Below are 24,854 nucleotides of genomic sequence, written 5' to 3'. Positions count from 1 at the left end.
CGTCTTTATATTGTGTCCTCTTCCCAATGCTCAGGGGTGCATTTGGAATTGAATCCACATGCACTTCCTTTTTTTAACCTATAAATATGTTCACTCTGTAAAAATTTTTATTTTGTTCTTTAAAAAGGTAGCTAATAAATGAATAAATCTTTGGAACCCATCTGTAGGAGATATCAGATAACATAGGAGGCTGCTAAATTACACAAGTTGAGTTTCCAGAAAGCAATGAGCTGATTAGATGGAATCTTAAGATCTCTTTAGTTTATAAATGCTTGATCATCATAAATTAAATAGTTATATCCCAGAGAGTGCAAATAAACTGCCCTCAAATGTTTTTCATATTGTGCATCTGGGTCAGCAAGAGCCCAGATCTTTAAGCGATTCTAATTGAAGGGTGGGGGTGGGAAATGGGGACCAAGACAGGAGAAAGGGTATCAATGTATGTGAATTAATGCACCTTCTATCTGGTGAATATAATGTAACCCTTGTGTTAATTATAATAAAAAATATATGAAAAAGAGATTCTAATTGCAAATATATGAAATTGTAGTTGTTTTCTTATTCACCTTTAATGTTCACATTTTAATCTTTCTTGTCATAATAAAAAAGAGATCATGGATACATAAGGCCATATATAATGACACTAAATGAAAGGAACTCCAGGATTTAGAAACAAAAGCCATATAACGAGTGATTGTTGTCCTTAATGTACTATGTTATCTCTCATCTCTTTTGCTCTCCCTTGGTTATCTCATATTGTTACAATATTTCACCTGGTTGTCTGATATATTCTATATATGCGTATTTGGTTATTTGAAGTCATATAGGGAAGGGGGGAAAACAAGATGAGGGGCGGGAGTGGGGGGAGAGAAATGGGGACCAAGACATGAGAAAGGGTATCAATGTATGTGAAGTAATGCACCTTCTATCTGGTGAATATAATGTAACCCTTCTATTAATCACAATAAAAAATATATGAAAAAAGGGATCATGGAAAATTGGATGATGTCGAAAATAAAAAAAAATAAAAAATAAAACAAAAGGAGAAAACTGGAAAGCCGAACCCCCCGGGAAAACAGAAAGAATTGCTTGTTAGAATCTCACTATGATGGCATAATCTTAACTGCTCCAACCTTCACTGACCATTACTCTTCTTCCACTAAGTAGGGTTAGAAAGAGTAAAAAGATGTATGACTTACCACAGTAAGTATTCTAGAAAGTAATGAAAGGTTATACTTGCAAAATTACTTCCCTTATGCCGTAGCATTAGAATTATGAATTTTTGGATGCACTTTTATTTAAATTTCTATTTAAATGGCAGTGACTGCTGCCAGTTAGCTTTGGCTGAAATGAATGAGATAACAGAATCTGAGTGTGAGAGGAGAAATAACAGCAGGCCACCCTACCTGGTCTGGCAGTGAAGGTGTGTGACTAGTTTCCACAGGTCCCTGGTAGAAAAAATCACATTGCTATTATCAGCCATAGATTCTAGAATTTCTATGGCAAACTCAAACTCTTCCTCTCTGATTTGAACTCATTGCATATCCTGGGGTTGAGGAGGGAAAGGGGAACTTTTAGATTTCTATCCTTTTTTAGTTTTTCTTTCAGTGATGATCTAGGAATGGAAATCCTATATACTGTGCCAGGAATATCCATTTTGGGGGTGTAATGGTCCAGGTGATAACAAGAGCTAAGAAACAAGCACATGACAGAGAACGTTACCCATGTTCTGCCACTGTCTCTGATGTTACCTACCAAAATCTGACCCGAAAGAGGTCTGCAATGTAGGAACCATCCATAGATGTAGCAACTTCTGTTCCCTACTACCATAGGTAGCAGGTGAGAGTGTAATGTAAAAAACCTCCTTGATTTGTACCTGCTCTGCTTGCCCAGCATAGGAAATAGAGCTGGCTTCCTTCACCCATTTATTGGCTCATTAAACCAACACATATTAGATGTACACTGTTTGTCAGTTCAGAAATAGGTCTTAGGGAAAATAGTATAGAATATGTTGGGAGCCAGAGTGGAATCGAACTGTACTTTGCATCAGATATTTGCTTCATTGTCTTATTGTTTTTTGGCCTTGTTCTGTTCAATTGATCTGAGATTTACCATATGAATGTAACCCCCAACAGTTCCTTGATTTACCATCTGGATGTAACACCTGGAAGTTCCCTGGTTTCAAGAAGGGATATAAGCCTTGAGTTGATAATAAACGGGGCTGTAGTCTTTACCTGGGCTGCAGACCTCCTGGACCCCATGTTTGTCTCTCTATTTTTCCGGTCCCTGCCCCCTATTTCAGGAATCCCAATTTGCTGCCGGTAGGCCCCAGCAGAAAATGAGAGCTTCCATTCCTGGATTCAAGAAAAAGAGATGTAAAGGGTGACCACATATAGTGTGATGAGTGGGAGAAGTAGTTAGAGGGAGCCAGAGCAGACTAAATGATGAACAGTTAATTCTTGGTACAAGAGAGGCTTAAACTTTTGAGCCGAGTTTTAACTAAGAGATACATACACACCTTAGAAATGGAGGCAGCCTTTTTACTGGCCTTTGGTTTTCTAGATGCTAGAAAATAGGGCTAGCAGGATGGAAAAAGTGAGTTTGCATTGAGTTAAGAGACAGTCAGTGGCAGAAAATCTTCTGGCTCCTTCATATCCATATACCTCTCCTTAGCTCTGAAGATGCTTAAAGAATCCAATAGAGAACGAGGGACTATTTTCCTCCAGCCAGAAATCATCTAGCTCTTTGTGATTGTAACAAAAGTTGGAATTCCAGTTATTCTGAAACAAAGACATTTGCACTAAAGTTTTTATTTTGTAGCAGTGAAACATTGCTATTTTATCTGAATCGAGTGTCTTACTATTAATTCTATGGAAGTTTTTGTTCTGACATATTTGGTGATACTTTCGTAACTACATAAATACACACATATTTTTATATGTGTAACTATGTATATAACCATATTTAGTAACTATATAAATATATTCACCCACACAAGTACATAGAATAATTTGTCTTGTCTCCATAGTGTGTATGTGTGTGCATGCACATGTATACTTGCTCAGTAAATCAAGTGCTCCAGAACAGCTTTGTTGGCAGAAGGCAACCAATGCCAGCATAGCATGCTAGGAGTTATTTTGTATTTGGTTATTTGAAATTGGATAGGGAAGGGGAGAAAACAAGATGAGGGGTGGGGGTGGGGGGAGGGAGATGGGGATCAAGACATGTGAAAGGGTATCAATGTATGTGAATTAATGGACCTTCTATCTGGCAAATATAATGTAACCCTTCTATTAATTACAATAAAAAAGAAAAATAAATAAAAAAGAAAGCATTACAAACTTCTTTTATCTGGTTAAGATCTACTTAATAAAATAAATAAAAAAGAAAATAAGTCATTGTAAGGATAAGTCACAGCATTGAGCTTAATGAATGACTTTGAAATAAATACAAAGTAAAGTAAGAATAGCAATCTTTCTGCTGTCAACTAATCCTCACAGAAAGATTAGTCAATGAAGCTTCATTGATCTTTTCAGGGAAATGTACATCATTAAATACAATTTTGTGAAGACCAAAATGTTTTGTTTTTAATGGACAAAATATTTCGGGGTAGTGTCTGGTACTGGGAAGATATTTGGGGGATTATGGATCTATTCATTATTTTACTTGGTATCTTAGGGTACATAGAGAATAAAAGCTTATCAATATAATGTTATACAGCTTTTATATTTCATCTCTACAGCAAAAGAAAAGCTTTAGTATCACGCCTTTTTCTTGTTCTATATCCTAGATGTTTTGAACTCTTGGGATCCTGAAAATATTCTAAATTTGAGCCTCAATGATATTGAGATAAAGGTGAATGTCCTGTGGTCACTTTTGGTACAGATGCTATAATACCTCAAGAAATAGTTTCAAGACTAAGACAGAATGTGTAGAAACTTGCATATAAGGATGAAAACTAAAAATAAAGCATAGAAATAAACTAGCTAGAAATAAAGCACCATATTTTAGTTGAACTAAGTATTGACAATCCACATATGAAATATAATTCTTACAACAACCCAAAGATGTAGGTATTATGAACTATTCATACAGATGAGAAAACAAAGCCTGTGAAATCTAATAGATTTTCAACTCTTATCCAGTTAAAGGTGGCAGTTCAAAGGATTTGGACTAGAGCTATGTAATTTCAAGACACTGATACTATCTACTTCACTCCATTGTGCTTCTGATTCCTGCTCATTTTTATTACATGCATTATGTTGGACCAAACTCAACCCCTAAATGGAGAAAGGTAGGTGATAAAGAAGGTCTTTGGTTTGAAAATTTGAAATGGTAGGGATTTTTATGTATGAGTGCTAGGTTAGTAGTGGGGTGGTTAGGTTTTATTATACTTGCAAAAGTGAAAGACACAATCTGAATTAAAATTACTTAAGGGCATTGGGCGTGGCCTAGTGATAGAGTGCTTGCCTTGCATGCATGAAGCCCTGGGTTTGATTCCCTGGTACCACATATACAGAAAACAAAACAAAACAAAGCAAAACAAAACAGAAGTGGTGCTATGGCTCAAATGGTAGAGTGCTAGCCTTGAGAAAACTCAAGGACATTGGCCCGGGCACTGAGTTCAAGCCCCAGGACTGCTCCCCCAATCATTTCCCGAAAGTAAATTACTCAAATGTATTACCATCTGGCACTTGCCATCTTCCAACACGTTTGGTAACTAAGCCTTTATCCCATGTTTAAACTGCATAGTTTAATAAAGCAATATTTTAGGTCTTATTTTAAAATGTATGAATAGAACTTCAATATCTTTAGTGGATAACAAGACAAAGTAGATTACTATTGTCAAAGTGTTCAATAACCTTTCCCTTTGTAACTTATATATAAGTGAAATCTTCCTAAAATAGTCCAGAAGTGTGAGTGTATGGTTCCTACAGCTAGAACAGCTCTAACTCATGTTTCACATAGATTTTTTAATACATTTTTATTGTAATTAATAGAAGGGTTACATCATATTCACCAGAAAGAAGGTGCATTTCTTCACAACCATTGATACCCTTTATCATGTTTTAGTCCCCATTTCCCTCCCCTCACCTCCTCCCCTCAACTTGTTTCCCCCTTCCCTATCCTATTTCAAATAACCAAATAAACATATATTATTTTTTTTAATTTTAAGTTAGGCTGATTTGAGTTCTAAAAGCATTCTTTTTCAATCATTTTATATGTGCCTTGAAAAAAATCCTTAAACAAATAAATTTATTTAAATGAATTTATAAAAGACTTAGAATCACCAGGATTCCTTAGCTTCCTATATCTCCTCTGTTCCTTATAAACTTTATACAAATATCCCAAGGAACAGGGTTTGGGTTTCCATAGAACATTATGTCTTCATGAGTCCGCATTCATTAGCAGACATGACAGTCCTTGCTGTTCGTGGAGTTGTGTCCCTCCCTGGTGTAGCCCTTACACAATCCTGCTCTCACCATTTGGAGCCAATCACAGCTACTGTCACTATTTTAGAGCAGCTAGTGCATCCTCTTTCACCCTACGTCATTATTGGCTTCTTTCTTCACAGTTCTGTACAGTCCTGTCTATGAGTTCTGAGCATTCTCTCCAGCTTCTGAGATATTGATCACTAGAGTAAGGGGGAAGACCAAAACCATGTCTTTGTTCTAAATATTAAAATATTCTGGATTCCACACAAGATGGTTGCTGCATCAAGAGAAACATTATGAGAGGAATAGTTTCCCTTTATTACAGAAATGAAAAAGCACAGGAATTAAATTCTTTTCTCTCTTCCTCACTTCCTGTTCTTTTCATTATGGGGATTGAAGCCCGGCCATTGCTCAGGCTAGGAAAGAGCTGTAGCACTGAACTACAATCCCAACCCTGCCATGGCAAACCAGAAGTTGTGGTTTACAGAAATAGTAAAGACTTCTCTCCTGATATCGCACTAAAATAAACCACTTAGGGCCTGGGAGTTTGGCCTGGTGGTAGAGTGCTTGCCTGGCATGCACGAAAACCCCAGTTTGATTACTCGGTACCACATATATAGAAAAAAATCCAGAAGTGGTGCTGTGGCCCAAGTGGTAGAGCTCTAGCTTTGAAAAAAACCCAAGGACAGTGCTCATTCCCTGAGCCCGACCCCAGGACTGGCAAAAATAATAATAATAAAATAAAATAAACCATCTAAAATATTTGCCCATATACTTGGCTTTCATTATGTTCTTTTTAAATATGGATGGAATTCTCCATTTATTTGGTTCTTGGCACATTAGTTGGTGTTATGTTAAATTTATCATTTGGCCTTTTTTTCCTCTCTTGCATTTAAATGAGGAGTGCTATGGTTTTCTGATATCTATAACTTGGTATTTTTTTCTCTCAAATGGATTCTATTTTGAATAAATTGCTGCTTAGACTTGATTTCAGCTGTTTAAAAGATAACAAATAACAAAATCCAGATATGTCCTCAGTGAAAAATAAAACAAACTTACCTTATGTAATCCCCAGTTTTCTAAAAAATAAATATTGGATTTAGCCTGCACTTTCTCTGCTATGTGTTACTATCTTGCTTGGAAACATGCTAACAAATACAATAAAATTTAGCGAAGTCATGCTTCAGACTTTGGCCTGCTACTTGAGCTTTTCTTATACTAAAAATTAGAAATGAAGTTGTATTATATATGCTTCCTATCACCCTCCCCCTTCACCATAAGGCTGAGATACACCTTTGGTCCATTTGTGAATGGCACAATCTTCTCTGGCTTCTGATAAGCAGTCTATACTTGTTCTTTTTCTCACTCTTCCTATCCCATTGCTCAGTGGACCTGGTCCATCTCAATTCTTCCTGCTGCTTTCACCTTGAGTCGGTAATTATGCCTGACTTCCAAATTGGTCTCACTTCCAACCTTACCCATCTCTCACCTCCCTCCCTCCCTCTCTCCCTCCCTTTCTTCCTTGCTTCCTTCCTTCTCTCTCTCTCTCTCTCTCTCTCTCTCTCTCTCTCTCTCTCTCTCTCTCTCTCTCTCTCTCTCTCTCTCTCTCTGTCTCTCTCCTTCCTTCCCTCCCTCCCTCCCTCTCTCTCTTACCCAACACTTGCAATTTTATTTATTACCTCCAAACTCTGCCAGTGATGTATGGATTTCCAGCACTTCAGAACCAGACATTTCCTGTTCAGAATGTTTCAGTGGCTCTATCCAAGATTCAGTAGTATCTTATTGTTTATACTTCTAGTTTCCCTTCATATCCTACACATGCTCTCCACTTGAAATGTACTCAACTATGGGCAACATTTTTTCCCCCACTTGTGGGGCTTGAATTCAGGGCCTGAGCACTGTCCTTGGACTTTTCTCAAGGATTTTTCTCAAGGCTCTACTAATTGAGCCGCAGAACCACTTCCAGCTTTTTTTCTATGTATGTGGTACCAAGGAATTGAACCTGGGTCTTCGTGCATACTAGGCAAGCACTCTACCACTAGGCCAAACTCCTGACCCTGGGCAACTTTTTGAGAACATAATTAAGTTGTTTTGCAGTTTTGTGCCATTCAATCCCTTCTTCCTTTCTCCATTAATCTCTCTCTTCTTCTTCGTGTGGTTTTATAGAATTCATTCATTTCCAGTATCTAAAGAATTACCCTATTCTTTGTAAGAGCTTTAAAGATATTCCTTTTATTTAATCAGTCCTTCCCTTTTCTTCTTCTTTTTTCTTTTGCCAGTCCTGGGGCTTGAACTTAGGGCCTGGAACTGTCCTTGGACACTTTTGCTCAAGGCTAATGTTCTGCCACTTGAGTCACGCTGTCACTTCTGGCTTTTTCTGTGTATGTGGTACCAAGGAATCAAACCCAGAGCTTTGTGCATGCTAGGAGAGCACTCTACCACTAGGCTATGCTCCAAGTCTTCATCAGTCATTCTTGGCTGGATATTCAAATATTTCCAATGCTTTGATTTGATGAGAAAGCTTCATCAATTTCTCATCCATGCTTGTATTTACTAGCTTTGAGGTAGGAATATGTAAATAGGGAAAATGTAAGTAAAAGTAATATGTATTTTCGATAGATATGCCAACTATCTTCTTTAAAGATTGTGCCAACTTAAACCCCCAGCCATGTGCATGTCTGCTCTTCCATTCCTATCATTGTCATCAATTATTTAACTTTTGCTTTATGCGTTAAAATGGAGATTTCACTTTACTTGTAATATACATTATACCTACTTTTCAACTAAAAACTTTCACTATGCAAATATTAATAGTAAGAAAGGATTTCATTGTGATATTTCTATATATACATATAGTTTGCTTTGATCAAATTCACCCATCCTACATTATTATTGTTGAAACTCTTTCCCCAGTGTGTGTTAGTCTTGGGATATTAACTCAGGGCCTGGGCACTGTCTCTGAGCTTTTATATTTCAGACCACTTGAGTCACAGATACACTTCTAGATTTTTAGTGGTTAATTGAAGATAAGAGTCTCACAGACTTTACTCCCCATCATTGCTTTGACCACAATCTTCAGATCTCAGTTTCTAGAGTAGCTAGAATTACAAGTGTCACCCACCAGCCCCCTCTCTGCTTTTAACAGTGTATAAATACTACATCTTCTTTCTTTACTCACTACTGAAGTGAATCTCACAGACACAGCTAATGGCTGCTATAAACCATCCATGTGAGGAAAGGGTCAAAAAGGTCTTTTTTTTTTCAGTGAGTTAGGAATGTCAATTAGTTCTAAGAGCTCCTTTTAGATTAGAGCACACTTCTGAACTGGGCCAGGTTAGCAGAGCCTCTGATGTCCTCCACCATTGTTATCTTCACAGCGACCCCGGGAACTGTAAATGGGAGCATTCTTGACATATTTATCACAAATAATGAAGTGATGATCTTTAAATTTAAAATTACTATCAAAACAATGCAGAAAATCCTATTAAATCAACATTTAAGATTTTAAAATTATTTTTCTTAGTGACTTTCAGACTTTTATGAAATGCACAAATGTACCTAACTTTAAAATCTGTGCGAGATGTAATTTTCTCATATTTTCTAACTTAATATGTACTACTTCTTTATCACCTATAAAGTGGTTAAATTTCGTGGACCAAGCAGCACAATGGTTTTCACACGATCAATAAATAATGTACCGTTTTCTTTTCTTTTTCTGTTTATTTATTTATTTTTGGCCAGTCCTGGGCCTTGAACTCAGGTCCTGAGCACTGACCTTGGGGTTTCTCAAGGCTAAAGCTCTACCACTTGAGCCACAGCACCACTTCCGGCTTTTTTCTATGTATATGGTACGGGGGAATTGAACCCGGGTCTTTATGCATGCTAGGCAAGCATTCTACCACTAGGCCAAACTCCTAGCCCTTTCTTTTTTCCTTCTTTTTTTTTTTATTGTCGGGCTAATGTATAGAAGGATTACAGTTACATTCACCAGGTAGTAGATGCATTGCTTCTCATACACCCTTCTCATATTTTTGTCCCCCTTTCCCTCTGCCCACCCCCTCCCAATCATCTTGTTTTCCTCCCTTCCGTTTCCTATTTCAAATAAACAAATAAAAAGTATATACAGTATACCAGGTAACAAAGTCAGATACAGTAGCAATTTTCTTTTTTAAAATAAGTCAACTGTAAAGAGATAGGAAATCTGTGAAAAAAAGTGAATGTGATTGCTGAGGAAGGATGTGCTAAGAAGGATGAGCAGACTCCTCAGATGAGCTTTTAGAAGGACATCAATGGTAGAGTATTGGAAATCAAAGGTGAATCTGCTAGGATTCTTTGAGTGAGTGACTAGAGAATCAGAAGAGTGTGTTACTTCAGGATAAAAGACAGCAATACTGTCAATGATGATAAATGTGACCAAAAGCTTCAACAGTATTTGTTTAAAAACATTCATTGGGTTCAACAAGATGTTAGGCATGGAGAGATATCAAAAATAATCTAGATTATTGTTAGGGATGGTGTCTAAAGATTGAGGCTCCTAAAGGAGTGAATGGAAAGTAAGGAAGTAAAGATAGCACGTGCAGTATGTGCTTTGTCAAAAGTTAGCTGGGAGCTAAGAGGAAAGACTCAGTAGCTATAGGGGGCGTGAAGTATATCATCGGGCTGTTGTTCTGCAATGAACAACTCAGCATGTTCAAACATGCAGTACTTACTCAAATGTGTTTGAGTGAACTAGATACTTTGCCAGTCTAAGCATTGCTGGGTTCACTTGTGCATATGGGCAAGCTGGTGGCTGGCTGCTTTAGGATGATCTCACTTAGGGCTGGAACTTGGCCTGAGAAATGTCCTTGGGCTTTCTCAAGGCTAGAACCATAGCACCACTTCTGGCTTTTCTATGTATGTGGGACTGGGGAATCAAACCCTGGTCTTCATGCATGCTAGGCAAGCACTCTACCACTAGGCTAAACTCCCAGCCTGATCCTGTTTAGTTTTGTAAGTTGATTTTCCATTATTGGAATGATTAGGCCAAGTTTTTCTCATCCAATGACACATACATTGATATAGCAATTGCAGAGGTTAGGTTTAAGGCAGACAAGAATTCTGTGAGATCTTTCAAAGCTTCATCATGAACTACAACACCAGTCTGTCATACAATCAGCCAGGATTCATAGTATTGGGAAAGAGATTGACTTCTTCATGAGAGGACCTGCATGATGTTATTGCAAAACACACCAATAGGGATGAAGGGTGGGGCCAATTATAGTATCTTTGCCTTCTGAGTTTCTAGGATTATAGGTGAACAGGTAAGCATCCTCATGGCTGGCTCTAAGAATCAAATCTTTTAAATTCACTTTGAGGCATTTTTAAAAGTTTATATCACATGTGTGTATTAGAAAATCTTTGATTCTGAGAATTTCTTGTTTACTTTCTTAATAATACCTCTTATTATTTCAACTTTACATTGTATTCTTATTTATATATAAGCAGTATGTCCTGCACTGGCATCCAGTAGCATTGTGGGAATAAACTTATCACGAACCAGTGAGAAGCAATTGCATATAGCATATTTCTACGTAATGTGGCTTTGCCAAGTTGCTCTCTAAAATTCTCCAGTATTTTAAAAACAGTGATTTAAAATCTATGGACATTTGCTCATGATAGTGGAAGGTAGGGTGCATCCTGGATTCTAGCCTCATATTTTGACCAGCCTCACCCCTACTGTGGACAGAGATACCTGCTGCATAGACTGAAGATAGCTAGAATTTGCATCACCCCACCAATCTCTCTTGCTCTTAAACTTTCTGATTTGGAAACATCTTGATTATGATTCTCATGAGATTGGACTATGGGAAGAAATGTAACTGAGCATATATTTAGTTGCCTAGAAAGAAGGACTGAAGTTTTATGTCACTAAAATTGTAAAGGCTTGAGTTAATGTAATTCCTCTGAAGAGTTGGAAGAACAAAACACAGAAAAAGAAGCATAAAATTTGCCTTGGAGTTACATTCCAAACTGGTTAATATGCAAAAGTCATCTAGATGGAATAAAACATTTAATTTCAGAATATATAAAGAATGTGTGAGAACCATTTTAAAAAGCAGTCACATAGGTTTAACCCTAGCCATTTTTCTTCTCCTTGAATAATCTGAGGCTGTTTTGTAGCTTTATCAAATAGTGTGTGCCTCAGGCTTTGCTTTTTAATATTCTCATTTTCTCTGGAACTCTCACTCTAAAACATTCTAGTATCTAATAGTACACTGGAATTTTAAGCATGTGAGGAGACTAATGGAGGAACATGAAATGGTTTGCTTTCTTTAATACTTGAGAAAGCAATGACAGCCATGTCTGGCACTATCTAAAACCAGTCTTTCACATTTTGGAAGGATGAAGACTGTTTCAGTCTTTGCCCTTGTCAGAGACAATGAATGAGGCTTATGCCTGGCAACAAAGAAAATACAGAAAGAGAAGTAGGGGCTTTTAAGTTGGAGCAGAGCAGGACCTTCTCAGATTTGAAAGGGACAAATCTGATAAATCTGATGATAGCTTTCTTTATTCACTTGATAGGGTCTAGAAATCAGCACCAGAGAGCAAAGGATGCTATTTAAGATAATCTGAAAGCTCCAGGTTTCTGGCTATGAGTTCCATCACTCACATTTTTCATCACCCCAAATCCTTCCCCCACCCATACCCCTCTGTTACTACTATTTAACAGTCCCTACTATTAGTATAGATGGAGGGAAAAAAGCCTGCTAACATGTCTGTCAAATGCTCAAAATTCCAGAGGTCTGTTTGTGGACATACAGGTTCCTAAATTTCATTTGTTGTTCACAGTGGTTTCTCAGCAGTGCCTAGGGGTGAAGGCTTAATTAAGTCTGGGCTTGTTTAACACCTCACAGGCTGAGGAGCCAGTGCCCAAAATGCATAATCTGATCTCCATGCTTTAGGAGAAAGGAAGTTTGTTTGGGTTTCAGTAACAGAGGCCAACACACTTGTCTGTACCATCCCCAGATACAGCTCTAGAGGATATGAGTGGGGTTGGGAGAAATGAGAGACGATGATGAAAGGAGTGACATCAATCAAGATACATTATACTCACAAGCTGTCATGTTGAATTGAAACCCCGTCCTTCATACAATTAAACATTTTTAAAAGTTATAGCTCCAGTACTATATAACTTTTAAACTTGAAGTTTGAAGCATAATGAACATAAAATTGGAAGAGAATTTCAAGTTGCAAGCAGAAAACAACAAAATGTACCTAGTTAATTGTATCTCTTTGGGAGGCACCTTAATTCTTTTTTAAAAATTATTGTTGAGTTGATGTACAGAGGGGTTACAGTCACATTCATCAGGTAGTGGGTACATTACCTCTTGAACATTGTTATCCCTTTCCATGTTTTTCTTCCACTTCTCTCCCTACCCTCTCTCACTCTCACTCATCATGTTTTTCCCTTACCTTCCCTTCTTCAGGTAAACAAATAAACATATATACAATATACCAGGTACCAAAGTCAGCTACAGTTACAACATGACATAAACCATAAGAGGGAAAAGAAGAGAAGGGAAATATGTTCACTTAGTACATTTATTGCAAAGATAAAGCTCTTGTTCCCATATCCTAGAGTTCATTTAGCTTAGCCTCATCTTATATGGACATATGTATATACCTTTTGAACTATTATGATTCTCTGTTAGGTGAATCCTAAATGTGTACTAATTGTTAGAAATGAGGGAAACCATGAAGCCTATGTTTCTTTGGAAATGGCTTACTATACTTAATATGGTATTTTCCAATTCTTTCCATTTCCTTACAAATGGGACAATGTCATTCTGATGGCACCATAGAATTCCATGGTGTAAATATACCACATCTTCATGATACCTTCATTTACTGAGGAGCATCTAGATAGGTTCCATATCTTAGCTATGGTGAATAATGCTGTGATGAACATGGTTGTGCTGGTAGGTTTTGTATGGCCTTTTTTCTGGGCATTTGAGTAAATGCCAACGAGTGGGATTGCTGAGTCATAGGAGAGTTCTATGTTTAGTCTTCTGAGGAATCTCCATACTGCTTTCCAGAGTGGTTGAGCAAGTTTACACTCCCACAAATAGTGCAGCAGCAATTCCTTCTGGTTACATTTCCTCTGCCCCCCCCCCTGCCCCCTTCCCCCATCCCCCACCAGCATCTGGTGTTATTAGATTTCTTGATGGGACTCTCAAAGATGTTTTGATTTGCATTTCTTATATGGCCAGAGATGCTAAGCATTTCTTCATATGTCTATAGGCCATTCTTATTTCCTCTTCAAAGAAGACTCTCTTGAAGTCTTTAGTGCACCTTTCAAAGGGATGGTTCTTTCTTAGAGAATTTTTTTGAGAGATTTAATTTCTTTAACTGTAAGCATATTTTAGAATAAGACCCTTATCTGTTGTATGTCAAGTGAAGATCTTTTCCCATTCCGTGGACTTGGTTTATCTTGCTAGCTATGTTCTTTTCCATGCAGAAACTCTGAAGTTTATTACAGTCTCATTTGTCCAAACTTTCTTTGATTTGTTGTGTTTCTGGGCCTTTCTTAAGAAAGTTTTGTCCCGTGCCAAGGAGCCCTAGTGTGTCTCTCCTATTTCTTCCTTTTCAGGGTATCTGCTTTTATCTCATGGTCTTTGATCCATTTGGAGTTGATTCTGGGAGACAGAAAAGTACCCAACTTTAGTTTTCTACATGTGTTTGCCAGTTCTGCCAGAACCATTTGTTGAAGAGGCTGTCTTCCAGCCAGTATTCTTGGCTCCTTTATCAAAGATTAGGTGCCATAGGTGTGTGAGTTGATTTCTGGGTCTTCAGTTCTATTCCATTGGTCCTCAGGCCAGTTCTTGTGCCAGTAACAAGCTATTTTTTATTACTATGGCTTTATAGTAGAATGGAAATTTGATATTGATATTCCTCTAGCGCTGTTTTTCTGCTAAGGATTGTTTTTTTTACTTTGGGTCTTTTATTATTCCAAATGAATTTTTGGATTGCTTCCTCTATTTCATTAGAGAATGATGTTGGGATATTGGTGGCTATGGCATTGAACTTGTAGATAGCCCTTGGCAGTATTACCATTTTCACAATATTAATTCTTCCAGGCTAGGAGCATGGGAGGTTATTCCACTTCCTTAGATGTTTTAGTTTGCTTTTTTAAAGGTTTCATAAAAGTCCTTTACTTCCTTGGTTAACTCCTAGGTATTTTATTTTCTTTGAGACTATTGCAAAAGGAGTTGCTTTCTTGATTTTAGCCTTGCTCTTTTCATTGTTGGCATACAGGAAAGTCATTTATTTTTGAGGGTTAATTTTTAAATTTTATTTTATTGTCAGGGAAATGTATAAAGGGCTTACAGTTACATTTGTCAGGTAGTGGGTATATTACTTCTCAAACATTGATAGCCCTTCTCATGTTTTTGTTCCCCTTTCCCTCCCCCACCCATTTACAATCATGTTGTTTTCTCCTTCCCTTCTTGAGGGTTAATTTTTATAAATTTGGTAAAGTACCAACATTTTTAAAATTAATTGGAATAACTTGGCAGTGGAGTCTATTGGGTTCTTTATCTACAGAAACATGTCATCTGCAAAGAGGGACAGTTTTACTTCCTCTTCCCCTACCTGAATTTCCTTTATGCTTACTTCTTGGGGTACCTAAGTTCTTAATCTCCCAGACGGAGAAAAATATAAGGAAATCCTTCTTGTGTGATAACACGGATCTCATTTTCAGCCACTGACTTTCTTTGAAGCGAAGATCAAGTATGTATTCTGTTTCCTCTCCTGACTGGTGAGCTAGTAAAGCAGAAATGGCACTTAATCAGACGGACAAGTCTAAAGAAAGAGCCCTGCTCCTCCCCCACCTAAATTCAGTCAGTAATTAACTTAGTGAATGCATACTATATTTAGAGTATTGACTTAGTTATTATTGGGACTAAAAGATAAGTAAAACCCATTATACTCCCAATTGAGGCCACATACTCAAGAAGTTCATCTAAGATGAAAGCCATGCATAGAAAGAAAATGAATTACAGTATTTCACAAAATAATCATTGGTAGCAATTGTCAAGTACCAGTCAAATGAATTATTCTCTTTTTGTGTGTACTAAGTGTTTTATCTTTAGAGACTTGGGTGTTTCAATGATACAAGAATTTAAAATGAAATTAAAGTTTAAAATAAGTTCTCTATTATATTTTTTTCATCTTCTTTCTATTTTCCTACTTGTTATTGTATTTTATTGTCAGGGTAGTGGATAGAGGGGTTACAATTAAATTCTTCAGGTAGTGGTTGCATTACTTCTTGAACACTGATACCCTAAATATGAATTTTTCTTTTTAAAACCAATCAACCAATCATTCCATTAGTTTTTGTTTCTTGAGATAGTGTTTTGCCTGTGGCCCAGGTTGGTTTCAAATTCATGATTCTCTTGTCTGCTAGGATTGCAGGTTTAGCCACTACATCCCATAAAATAATTTATCCTGTCTGAATTTTTCATTTCATAGTTAAATGTTATCTTAACATAAATAGATAATATTAGGGAGTTTAAAGTATGTATTATTATTAACAAAATGTAGGATGCTATATTTACAAGATTATTTTGATGTCATCATTTAGAAAATACATCAGGGAATCCTAGGCAAACCAGACCAAGATTTTTCATCTTAATTCATAAACATAAAGATGTATTCATCTTAATACATAAATTTTATGTAAATTACATAAAATTCATAATTCTTGTCATAAATCTAATCAAAGTTTATAGTTTACTAGTTGTTATGGAGCCCAAAGATGTTATTTTGTAAATGTCAGAATTCAGTTTCTGGATATGAGTGATTTGCACATAGTTACTTTAGTTAATGTAGTTGGTGTGCTAGTTCATTAAGAACTAGTTACTACTCAAAACAGCTCTAACTTTAAAAAAAATATACTGTTAGTTTCTTTGTTCACATCTTTGCTCAAGTGTCTGATAGTGGCCTGCTAGAAGTCCCATTCTCAAAGACTGGTCAGTTCTAGCACATTTCTGATCATAGTGTTAGTTCTGTGATGTGTTAAAGCTTCAGAATCTGAGAGTAAAGAACAGCCAATTTCGGCTTTTGTAACTTTGGGTCATGCTCCGGTTACAGGTATCCAGAGGCTGATCAGCTGGTTGAGTCAGACCTTTGGTTTGGTCGACCCCAAGCAGTCAATTCCTGAGACAGAAACTCAACTTTTCTTATGGGAAATACATTTGGTAATATGAGTCAGCAGTACTGCTTCTGGGCTATTACTCTAGTGCCTCTTTAAAACTGAATTGAAATTAAAGTATGGTATAAGGAGTCTCTTGAGTGTGAAACCTAGACCTTGAGTATGACCTAGAGCCACGTGTTTAGAATTTAAAATACTTACTTAACTAAGCTCCATTTTCTGGAGCCTCAAGATCCAATTCCACTCTTTCAGTCACTTGTGTTCTGGAAAGAGGATATAAATTTAGGAGAGATTTAGGGCAGGTGTCATTTAGACTTACACCCATTTTCATTAACAATGTTTTGAATATTCTGCAATTATCAATGGCTGTAACTCATAAAACACAAATTTTCCTTTGCCTTTAGTATAGTGTTGTGTGTTTAAATGTTTCCTAAGAAGGCATGTCTCATAAGAAACAAGGGAATTCATTAGAATAAGACCAGGTTTGGTGCCAATATATCACAAATACGATAGTGTTGACTGTTGGAGAAGGGTGGATATCTGTCATCAACAACTAAAGGAAGAAGGATTCATTGGCTCATGATTTCAGGAGGTTCAGGCTATAGTTGTTCGGTGCTATAAGCTTGTGGTGCAGAACATCATGGAAGAGGTAGTGTGCTTTCAAGGATGCACAGAATAGAGGAGACTGGGGACCAGTTATTCCCTTCAAAGACATGACTTTAGGGAACTACTTCTCCTCATTTGCCCCTTCCAAAGTTGCCAAACTTTCTGACTTAGCACCATCTCTTGGGCAACCAAGCATTCAAAACATGAGCCTGAAGGGGACATTTATAGCATTAACCAGCACTCAGCTGGTCCAGCTCTTGGCTGGATGTACTCATGATGAAGACCCCTAGCGCAGGGTCCTATAGCTATCTTTAATTGTCACATGACACTCAGTCCAGGGGATATTGCTCTCTGTCCAGTGCTGTTTCCACACCAGCCATGCACCACCATGCCGCCACTCACTGTTTCAGCTGCCAAGAGACTTCCAACACATAAAAATATTTGAACTAAATCATATATAAACAATATTCAGAGACATTTACTATATCCACTTTCTATTGGCAAAAATATTCATATTTCTTTGATGGTTTCTGTTTCATTTTTATTTTAGACTTCATGATCGTTATCTGTTTTTCCATAACCAATTCCCTTACATCCCTCCAATTATAGGACTTTTAGCCAGGGCACGGTGGCTCATGTCTGTAATCCTAGCTGAGATTCAGGAGGCTGAGATCTGAGGATCAAGGTTCAAAAGCCAGCCCATGCACAAAAGGACTTGAGATTCTTATCTCCAATTAACCTACAGAAAATGGGAAGTGGGGCTTGGCTCAAGGGTAGGGTAGTAGCATTTAGCTGAAGAGCTCAGGGACAGTGCCCAGGCCAAATTCAAGTCCCATGATCCACCAAAAAAAAAAAAAAAGACCATAAACATAATATTCTCTAACTCTTCTAAAAACTGAAACAAAGCCAGGAACTTAGACATCCTAGGCTTTGTTGTTTTCTATAAGAGGCCAGACTTGTTTGGAGGGATTATTTCTATTCTCTTACATGCTGGAAGTCCATAAACCTTCAGTCTTATGTAGAGCAAGACAGTCAGTCATGTTTGCTTCTCTTGAATCTGGTTCTTCTGCATGCTATTATTAGACTTTTCAGATCATAAGGAAGAACCTTGGCATGTAATTTAGATAGTATCTACAGGAAGAGCAGATCGAGAGGAAATCATCTCAGTCCAATAATCTGCTCTAATCCCAGCATAACCGTAACTAGAAATCATGGACATCCAGAGAGCAGCAGAAACCATGTCATCTGAGATGTGGAAGTAATGATGATGATTCAGATGTGATACAATCTTCTCTATCCTTTCTGTGGCACATTGAGTAATGTTTTGTATTTGAGTGCATAAAGCATGTAGTAGCATTTAAATAATAATTATGAATAAGTGTGAATGTTTCACAAGCATAGGACCTCATAAGTTATTTTTACATGTGTGATATGAAGGTGATGGCCTAAATCTCATTTTCATATCTACCTTGGGAATTTTCGAGTATCAGTGCCAGCTGTGAGTTTAGTTGTAGAACATACCAAGAGCCTTGTGAGAAAGGGAAAGAAAAACCTCAGATCCAATGGTCATGTCCCTGGGGATGAACCAGACAAAGGATGAATGCAGGCTGTCCCCAATTTTTCTCAGAGGGAGCCAGATGTTAGTTTGGTTGCTATGGATTTCTGTGGGTTCAGTAGTGCCAACATGGAAATGAAAAAAAAAAAGATAAGTCAGGAGTTACTAGGACAATTTGATGTTTATGCAAGAGAATCTATTCACAAATGATCACCAACAAGGATAAGTCAGATTCACAAAGTCTAGGGTGAGAAATACACTGATTGAAAGCAGTCCAGGAATATGTGATGGGAATGTGATAGTTGTCAAGGTAACTGCAGAGGGTTGGTTGCTAGAAAATGGTTTGTTGGAGGCCCTCAAAGGATAAAAAAACAAAACAACCAAACAGAAGAACTCTGAATTATCTGGTCCATCTCTTTGACAATCTCTGCAGCAATGATAGCCTCGAGAGAAGAAAATGTCCTTAAGTAGTGAGGACATGGTAGTTACATGCTTAATTGACACAGATGAAGCATGAAAGATGATAAGTAAGAAAAAAAACCAAACCAAAGTTCATTAACACGTATATGTCTTATGTGCCTGGGTGATACTCAGACAATGAGCAGCATGTACAGTGGTGGCTTTCAATTTCAGCTTATATAACATCTTCAACAAAGAACAGTAGACTCTGCAAGAAGTGACAAGGTGAACAGAAAGGACTGGAAGTATCATAGTAGGTTAAGGAAAGCAAACAAATGGTGAGTATGGCTACTTAGTAAAGTCTGTTCAAAAGTTTCTGTGTACCACTCACAGGCTGAAAGGGATCTTCAGCTATCTTCTGTGGCCAACTTTCATTAGCATTGGTGAGGGAAAGGGCACGGCAGGATTTTGATCTTCTTAAATCTAAGTCCTGTTCTGAAGCAAATACAGGAAGGACAGAAAGTTCTCTGTATCTTTTCTTTTCCCTAGCCTTCTAGGGCATATATTTTGGCCTCTCATAAAAGCAAGTGGAGAGCAGAGTCCAGCGAAGGCCATAACAAAGCTAGAGCCAGTTCATCTACACAAATCATACTGGGCCCCTGGGAAGCTTTTAGCCAACTCCTGGAACCCTCTGCTCCCTTCTCTCATAGACCTGTTTTTTCACAAGTGAAAGAGTGACAAGACTAGATCATATAATAGCCCAGAGCTTTCCATCCTGCGGCATTGCAAGGTAATTATGAAGACAGACTGTGACAAAGGCTGATCTCTGTCTTTGGTTATGCAAACACAAATAAGCCCCAATATTGACAAAAGCTGCTCTACCCTGGGCAGAAGCTGTACTTTCTTCTGCCTCCACATTTTGAGGGTTTCTCATAAGAAAGTGACTTGAAACTGGATGGGCACTACCTGTGAAAGCAATCTTTTGTATGCTGGCATTTTGGTCTAAGTACTGGTGTTTTTTTCTGACATTTGAGTGTCGTTGTTGAGAGGTGGTTTATTCTCTTGCTTTTAGACTTTTCATTTCCCTTTTGCTTTCTTTCAATCCCATAAGCGCACGCACACACATGAGTGCATACACATGCACCCCTCCATACCTAGCCCCTCTGACTGAAAACATCAGTCGAGCAGCTGTGTTCCTCATGAGCTTGACCCTGTGGCCTGCTCTGCAGGACAGATGTATTCCCACAGTACTTTCAGCATTGTTAGTTTTCTGAATACCCACTTTTGTACAAGTCACCTCCACTTTTGATGTAGTTCTTTCACTTTTTAATTAAAATTTCGGTCTTTAAATGTGTCGAACATAGTTTTAATTTATAGCTGATTTTTTTGTTCTTATGTTTTCTTGCTTTACCAGGCATCCACTAAAAGGAGATGCTTTCTATGTTAGTGTCTCAGGTTTTGGGAAGAGTTTATTTTTTTGTTGTAGTTCATGGATTCTTTCCCACAGCCTTGATCTAATCTATAGTCCAAAGACTTATTACTACATCCTCAGTTCACGTGGCAAAACTAGAACATTTCACCAGTAACTAAGAAAAACATTAATACGAGATAACAAAGTTGTATAGATGTATGTATAAAAGAAGATTGTGGGTTGGTTGGCTCTTCTAACAAACTGATCTAACAAACATAAAAAGCAAAGCTTGAAGTCTGCCCCAGCTACTTAACCTACACCACTATATAGGACAAATCAACATGATACTGAGGCCACAGCATTCTGCCTCCAGCCCCATCTTATTTCCACTGTGTAGGTTGCAAGCAGCTGCTTTTGGCATAGGGAGGCATACGTGAAGAGATGACTAATGTATCATTTTAGATTAGGTTCAGTTGTCATATATCAGAAAGTAAATGTATACCATTGCCTTAGACGAGTTGGTTAAACATGTATACACTTTGGCATGAAAAGAGAAAGTCAAAAGATTGGTCATATAATACTGGTAAGGAAGCCCCACAATGTGACCTGGTGATACAACCTCCTTTCAGTTTCTCAGCCCCTCGACTGTTGGATGTGTCCAGGGCTGCCTTATGTCAGGATGGATTCCAGTGCTTCACAAGAAGGAAAAGGGAACTCATTCCTTTTCAAGAACTTCTCCCAGTTCTGTATTCTATATATTCTGTTTTCATCTCACTGTCTGGACCTGTGTCATGTCCTTACTCCCATCCTCAGAGGCCATTCTAAGAAAAATAGGGGTTCAAGAAGGAAGAAGAGGGAGAGTGTTTATTAGGCAACAAGTAGTCTCACCAAACTGTGGAAGGCTGGCTCTAGGTGCCACCAGAGATACTCCTAGTCTGTCTAATGGGAAGAAACACAGAGAGAAGCCAGCTCTGATGGAAAAACCTTCCCACCTCATTTTACCAAGTCTTTTGGCTGCCTTTTGAATAACAAAATACTCTTTATTCTTAAGCACTTATTTCTTCTTTGGCTTCTAAGAAATCACCTCTTAGTGGCTTCCTTTGTTACTGGTCATTTCTGTTTGACTGCATCCTCTTTCCCATCCTGGCCTCTAATACTAGAAAGGCCTTAGGGCTCAGGGCTCAGGTGGCTTCCCAATCTATTGTTTTCCCTCCATGGAGATCTCATAAGTCCCATGACTTTATCCCTCATATAGTAATAGTTCCCAAATTTGACTAGCAGTCTTGTTGTATATACTCTAGTCTCACACTTCTCTCTGCTCAAATCTCCAGACTCTTTAAGTCTGCTGATTTTATTCTCTTAAGCCATAAGACCCTGTTTGCTTGCCACTCATTGTCACTAATAGTCTGGTAATGTAATATCTTAACCTACCTCCATGGATTTTCCAATAATCCCTCTTTGCTCCTGTGGTCGGTCAATTAATCTACTAATCTATCTACTTAAGAACCTTTCTGTTACGTTGGGAGCACAGGCATTTAATAGGGAAATAATTGGACACAAATAGGTTGTCTAAATGCACAGCTAATGGGTTTTAAGTGCTCTTTTATGTTCTCCTCTTGCTTGCCCAACAAGCTTCCATTCTTGGTTTCATACGGAACTTATTTATGGCATGCAGGTTATAATATCACCTATTTATGTGATACAGGGGGTCTAAAAGCTTCAACCCAAAGGGTCAAAAATATTTACCTGTCATCTCAGAAATTCTGTCTGTTAACTGTTTGTAGTAAGGAAGTCTCTGGGGCTGCTAATATGTCCATTTAACATGCAGATAGTGTTCTTGAGAAAGAGAATGCTTTCATGAGATGTGATTTTTATCTGATTGCTTTTAGTTTTGAAAGGAACAGCTAATAATCCAAACACCCCTGCTGCTCTGGGGATTTTGGACAGTGATTACCAAGAAAATGATGTGTGACTAGAATATCCCATGTTGTCATGCTCATCACTAACAAAGTCACCGCTACAATTTTTAACTACCTACACCTCAACAATATCAAATCTTTCTTCTTTGGATTAGGATTCATTTTTTCTCAGTTTTAGTTTTCCTTAAAGATAATCTCAGAATATTACTAAAGAGTGCCCACTTGTCTACAAACTTCCTGTCAGTTGTCACCTTTGTCATACCCTGATCTACCCCATTCCTGTGGCCAAGAAGTAGTCTATTGATATCTTTCTTGTAATTGGCTACTTTATTTGTAGATTGCTGTACTTAAAAAAAAAAGAATTTTTTCTTCCATATATGGTCTGCATGCTAAGTCTTCAAATATAGCTAAGACCAAGCAGAAGGTTTAACAGATTTTACTTAAGACAAGAGGGCAACAGTAAGGAATTCTATTTCAGAGAGAGAGAAAGACAGAAAGAAAGACAGACAGACAGAAAGAGAAAAAAAGAAAGAAAGAAAGGCAGAGAGAAGAAAGAAAGAAGAGAGAGAGAGAGAGAGAGAGAGAGAGAGAGAGAGAGAGAGAGAGAGAGAGAGAGAGAGAGAGAGAAGCTGAACATAGGATCATGTTTCTCCCACAGCATGAGACCACACATCCTCCACAAGGGTGTCCCAGGGCTGAAGTAGACATTACGTATGCCTACCGAACAGCTCTAGCAACAACCCACAATCTTTCCAACAGCTCTATTATTTTCAAGAGAATATTTTAAATGAATAGGCATAGCAATTCTGTAGCATATCTCTTAGATACAAATTGCCAAGTCTGCCAGCTATGGTGGTACTGGGAAGGACAACAGGGAAATCAGTCAGAGGAACAAAAAAAGCAGGGAATCTGAGTAGATTCATAGTAAGCAAGGACTTTCATTAACAAGGAAAAGTTTTCCATAATTCTAGGATAAATGGCTGTATCTATGATTTCTCTTGTATGTCCATGGAAGAAACAATACCAATACTAAACGAACTCTTTAAGCAAATAGAGACTAGATGCTTCCCATGAGGTCATGAGGTCAGTGTCAGTTTGACCCCAAAGCCACATAAAAGTATCATAAGAAAACTAGGCTCATGAATGGTGCACAAAATCTTCAACAAAATAACAGAACAAACTTAGCAAAATTTCTTATGAAGAAATACATAAACAATAGGATATATCCCAGAGTATAAGATAGGTTTGACATTTTAAAAAATCAAATAATACAATATGCTATAGGGTTAGAATAAAAATATCATACCAATAGAAGCAAGAACAGCATCTCATAGATAGCAAATTGCACTTATGATTAAACTTGAACATACCAGGAATCCCTCAACTGGACAAAGGACATCTATAAAAAAAAATCCAGCCAACAATGTACTCAATATGAGAGAAATACGGTAAAGATGTTCAGTCTAGCTACTTCTACTCAATACTTTAATAAAGTTTTCAGTTAGTGAAAAGGGGAAGAAAAAACTGTGAAAAAGACTACAACTGGGTAAGGTGCCCCGGCTCAGGCCTGTAATACTAGCTTTTCAGGAAGCTGAGATCTGAGGATTGTAGCTCAAAGCTAGCCTGGTGCCTCCAATTAGCCACAAAAGCTAGAAGTGGAGCTGTGGTTCAAGAGGAAGAGTGCTAGCTTTGAGCACCAAAGTCAAGGACATTGCTCTTCCCAGAGTTCAAGCTCCAAGACTGGCAAAAAAAGAAAAGAAAAGAAAAAGAAGAAAGAAAAAAGGACTTTGTGTAGTGATTGGAACATAAAGGCATGCAGTGAGAGATGACATACTTTGGGGCATAGAAAAATCTTAGAAATCTATAAAACCTATTCTACTATTGAATTTAGTGATGCTACATAACCAGTGTCCAAAATTCAAGTGTATTATTACTATTTACTAGTAACCAATAAGTTTAAAATAAAATGAAGAAAACCAAAGGACTGAGAGTGTATACCTCAGTAGTAGAGCAAGGCCTTGGGCTTGGTTACTAAAACCATAAGAAAGAATAATTGTGGAAAGAATTGTCAAAAAAAAATCATATTAAGTGAAGTAAGCCAGACTCAAAGGAACATAGGCTCAATGGTTTCCTTCATTTGTCATAATCAGTAGAAACCTTGGGCTCTCATAGCAGAGATTTGCAATAGAGCAAAACCTAGATACATAAGGCCACATAGTATGATGCTAAATGAAAGGACCTCTAGGATATAGAAACAAAAGCCATATAATGAGTGATTGTTGTCCTCAATGTATTATGTTATCTCTCATCTCTTTTGCTGTCCCTTGGTTATCTCATA

Source organism: Megascapheus bottae, chromosome 5, assembly GCF_031878675.1.
Source record: "Megascapheus bottae isolate mThoBot1 chromosome 5, mThoBot2.hap1, whole genome shotgun sequence".
In the NCBI taxonomy this organism is placed as follows: Eukaryota; Metazoa; Chordata; class Mammalia; order Rodentia; family Geomyidae; genus Megascapheus; species Megascapheus bottae.
Note: the sequence above shows the minus strand (reverse complement) of the source record.